Source organism: Tenrec ecaudatus, chromosome 16, assembly GCF_050624435.1.
Source record: "Tenrec ecaudatus isolate mTenEca1 chromosome 16, mTenEca1.hap1, whole genome shotgun sequence".
Classification (NCBI taxonomy): domain Eukaryota; kingdom Metazoa; phylum Chordata; class Mammalia; order Afrosoricida; family Tenrecidae; genus Tenrec; species Tenrec ecaudatus.
The window spans coordinates 38,797,468-38,802,474 of record NC_134545.1 but is presented as its reverse complement, the minus strand read 5'-3'; the positions used below and the strand labels follow the sequence as shown (position 1 = coordinate 38,802,474).

At 37.8% G+C, this 5,007-nt stretch overlaps 1 pseudogene; it reads right to left on the bottom strand.

Moving 5' to 3' along the window:
- Positions 1–962: 962 nt before the first annotated feature.
- LOC142428580 (ribosome biogenesis protein BRX1 homolog pseudogene) lies at positions 963–1,972 on the bottom strand (annotated as a pseudogene).
- Between the last annotated feature and the right edge of the window lie 3,035 nt (positions 1,973–5,007).

The window sequence follows — 5,007 nt, the reverse complement described above, 5'->3', positions numbered from 1 at the left end:
CTGCATTGGCACCACACCGAGGCTGCATCACTGGGATGACTCATAGAAGTGATTGTGAATGCAGCCTGACCCTGGCAGTGTTTCCGTCTTCTGTCCATAATGTTTCCATGCGCTGGAACCAATGTGATGTCCCCTAGCACTAATCTGAGTCTTTGATATTCCAGAGAGTTGTGACTCTTTTCAGCATTTATTCACTTCCTTCTTTTCCTTCTTATGTAAATGACGCGGCTATTTCAGCCTACTGGCCTAGAAGAAGTTGTGGAGGTGGTGCACACCATGGGATGGGTACCATCTTTTCCTTACCCAAAAACGCCTCTCCCTATTCCTTTTGAGGACCTTCCAGCTGATGACAGTCTGCTGCTGCTGTACAACACTTCGGAAAGCCCCCAACGGGAGTTAGACGTGGCCTGGGAGATCTCTTCTCCCCTTCACTCTTTTGGTCTCATCAAACCAGACCCATGCTTTTCTGTTCGCTTTGTTTTTATGTCTAGACAATGCAAACAGTACCTCCAGGAACCCAGTTTATTATGATTGGAATGTTGTCACCACTAAGAACATAAGGCTTTGGGGTTACTTTTGAATATTCTGAATAGAATATTTTTAACTTTTTTATTAAAAATTACTGTGAATTAGGTGAAGGTTTACAGAGATGGTCATAGTTTTACATACAATGAGTCATACACCTTATGATTAAAATAATCCACTCCAATCCCCTCAGTATTTCATCATGTATCCCATATCCCCTGTTCAGACTCAGAGCTGAAGCTTTCGTGGGGATCCCACCTGATCTTTCCAAGAGGTTAACCTGTTTGTTTGTTTTTGAGTTGTGATACCATTTTATTTAGAAACATACCGACACCATTAAATCCATACAAAATGATTCTGGTATTTCATTTTTTTCTTTAAAATTGCATGAGTTACACAGCTCTGGATAATGGAAATATTAACACTCTGAATGTAAATTAAATACAAAACAACTGGACTCCTTTCGCACCCCCACTGCTCATCTTCTGTGGCATTTTTTGTTGCCTTTTGTAGATCTTTTTCTTCCTGGTTTTCAATCCCACCCGGGGCTCTGATTTCACCCACTCAATTTTGATGGACTTTTCCTCGGCTGGGGGTTGAGCACATCTGCAGGGGACCATGGGCAGCTCAGTCGTGGGCTCTTTCTTTCTCCGTTTCTGCACCTCCTCCCTTGCTGTCGTGCTTTGTATTTTGCAGCTGTGATGGATTTCTTGATACGGCTGCGTGTTTGGTGACTGAATAGGGTTTTCCTATGAAGTTGGTGCTCTGAGCCTTCCCTGGAAAATCTGGATAAAGTTTAAGACAAAACGTTCCCTATCTCTACCAGAGCAGCATCTTCCTCTATAATCTGGAAATTCTGCAACCATAACCGATTATCCACAATGCTGAAAGCAAACACATGATTCACAAAGGGCTGACAAGGAGGTCAGCTGGGGCGACAGTGGGGCATCCAGAAGATCTGAATTTAGCAGTCTTTTAACAAAGTATCCTGTGGGATTCATCCAATACAGGGTCAAGACACAAAAGGGGCCGAGAAACCTGCAAACAGCTTCCAGTCAACTTGAGTTCAGCTAGGGTATGATTATTCTGAACAAGGAATTTAGCAGATGGTCCGTGAGGTGAATTTGAAAGCCACATATAAAGATGCTGCTTTTTCTTGGCCTCAAAATAGATGCACTTATTAGTTTTTCATTTAGTAGGCCTCATTAATCACGAATAACTTATCTTTATGATCTATTTTAGTATCTGCTTTTGAACGAGGCATCACCATTCTTAAATCTTGCATTAAGCATCTTGTTTTGAAATTTACTCCTCTGGAAGAATAGATGAGAACTTGATCCTTATTCTTCCACTTGCCCTTGCTGACAGGGCCTGGGATATGGTCTATGTATTCCTCTTGTGCCTCCTTTGCAGTGTCATGCTGCTTAGCCGGTGATGGGACATCTTTTTGGTTCCATTTTCATGTCTTGGCTTGGATGACCAGGTTTCCATGCCATCTAATATGATCTTTTTAATGCTTTTGAATAATGTTCCACATTTTCCACTCGTCATGTTCATGACATCCTACTGTGATGCTGCTCAGAGCAGTTGATAGTGGTCAACAAACATGCACCATCTACGTGTTTTGGTCTTAGAATGTTTACATGATCCATTAGTCCATCAGATGAATTATTTCTGTGTTTTTATTTTTATCACTCTTTTTTTGTTTTGAATTTGGTTCAATGTAAACACATTGTTCACAATTAAGATGCTGGAATCGTTCTGAGTTAGGAGGCACCACTTCTATTAAAGAGTTCAAGGGCGGTGGACAATTGGAGTACAACTAGAGAGTCAAAGTGAGGGCAGATGGTTATGATCTTGTTTTAATCCCTAACCTAACCCTAACCCTAACCCTCACCCTCATCCTAGCCCTAACACAACTCTAATTGGCTATGATCTTATAACCAGAGGTTGGAATTGGATTTGTGTGTTGTAACAAAGATTGGTTTTGTGTATGTGTATGTATGTATGTAATAATTTTCAGTTATACCGAGCTAGACTCTAAGACAGAATTTTGAATATTATAATATTCCGTTATAATAAAGAGAACCACCATTATTTTCTAATGAAATAAAAATAATTTCTGAGTTGCTCATCTGCTACCTGAGAGAAATTCTGGGAAGGAGGTATTAAGAACCATAGTCCTACCATCTTCCTTACCAGAACACTAACTTCCAAGGGGAAGGCCTAGCTCAAGTTCAAGGGGGAACACCTATATCAAAGTCTTTTTTTCTTATTTCTAAGACATACTTTATCAGCATATATCTAGGTTCCCCCCTTATTTTCTTGATTCTATTACCAAAATAATACCTTCAGTCAATCTTCTTTCCCGCTGTATCATATAAATCTGTTTTCTTCCACAGAGTCTCTTTTAATAACACCTATCATTCTATAATTTATACATTTTGCTTGTGTACTTTGCTTATTATCTGTCTCCCTCATTAAATTGCAAGCTTGATTAAAGCAGGGAGTTTCATCTGTTGTGTTTACTACCGTTTCTCCATGGTTTTGAACAATGATGGCACACGGTAGATGCCTACTAAATATTTGTTGAAAACATCCCTTAATGAACCATGATGTCTGATGTTCAACTTAAAGCTGCTTTCTGTTCTTTTGAAACCTTCAATAACTTTTTTTTGCACACACAGCTTGAGGAATGAAGGCAGAAACGCAGGATAAAACTACAGGGTGAGCGTTATCTAGAAGGAATGTAGGCAACCTCAATCTAGTTCTTAGGAGGTAAGGCAACTGGGGTTTGGAATTTCCTGAGCACCTGGCTTGGGATTCAAATAATTTTATTTGAGTATTAATTTTAATTATTGAGTATTAATTTTAATAAAATTCAAATAATTTTATTTGAGTATTAAAAATATATTTGAGTATTAAAATATATTCCAATTGGGTAGGGCAGTGGAGTGCGTATGTAGCACAATGATATTGCAAGAAAGTCTTGGGTAAAGAGAAAAAAAAATTTAAATATTCAATAAAAAGCAAAACTGTTAATAAGTTAAGTGAAATTCACAGGAAAAAAGGAAGCAAAATGAGTTTCGTTTAAGGGAAGAGACATATTATATCACTACTTGTGTCATTCTCAATATTAATGTGTGATAGTTTCTCAAAACTGGGGTGATTGGCATGATTGAAATAACTCACCTGAGTCTGAATCGAGGCTTCATTGATTACTATTTAGCTACCTATTTACTTTTTGACTACTATCTACTTTGTTTTCTATTTTGCCTTCAGAAGTGTACTGCCTGCTGTTTGGAGCCTTCTGACATTCCTGGAACATTTAGAACCTGAATAGCCAACAATGGAGGAGTCAAGGATGCTATTTGCAACAAAATGTGTGTTTGCCAGAGTGGTCTTGCAGGAGTATTTGAGCAGCATGCCTCAGCACGGTTATCCAGGGAGATGTTTCAGAGGATCACTTTCTAGGTTGGAGGGTGGATTAGCTAACCTTGCACTGTTCAATTTGCTGTTTTCCTATACATAATCCCTAATCCTGCCATCGCGCTCACCTTCTTCTTACCCCACTTTTCTATATAACGGTTCATCTCTCTCTCAGAATGTCAGAACATTGAGTTTCTTTTCCTGGGCTCTCTATTTCCCTTTTGACCTCTTAGTTTTACTCTGCATAGAGGATTGGAATTTTATTCTATGGCTCTTCCTTGATGATGTTCTGTGTGCACTTCACTGATATATGAGAAACACAAAACTTCAGCATAAAATTTCCTAGTTTGTGAGTCAACAGTGAAGGATAGGTACATAATGCAGCAACTTTTAGATACATAAAAACACTATTATTATTTCATACTGCTTGGTAACGTTATTCTCTTGTATACATTTTCAAAATTTAACTTTTGAGATGTGTTTTCTTCCCCAGTCAATGCAATACCTTTTCTGTTTTGTCACCTAATTTTTCAATCACTGACTTCCAGCTGATAATAGAAGAGAATGAATAATACCCCAGGTGTGTGCTAGATTCTGTGTTTGTATTGCAATAGTAGAAACTACTTGTACATAACGATAGTAGACCATTTCTCTAAACTGAGGGTTATTTAAGTTATTTGTATTTGTGATGTGACACATCTGCAGTATACCTCTGTAACAAGGAAATACTGAATTTATTGTAAAATTTCTTGATGAGGTATAGTATAATTCAATTTTGGTGTAAGTGAATACAATAATTTATTCCTGTAAGTGATACAGAGAAAATATCTAAATATTGAGTAAATCCTTGTAATTTTTATGTTCACCGCTTTGTCAAAAAGATGTTATCTTCCCAGCAGCATCATGTTATCAAAGATGCAAACTTTAAATCAACAGTTGTTACACCTCCAGCAAGTCATGAATGTTTTCTGATTTATATTTTGCAATCATTCTTTTTATATCTTTTCTCAGTCAAGCTGGGGCATTACAGTTATTTTCATGTAAAAGATCAAA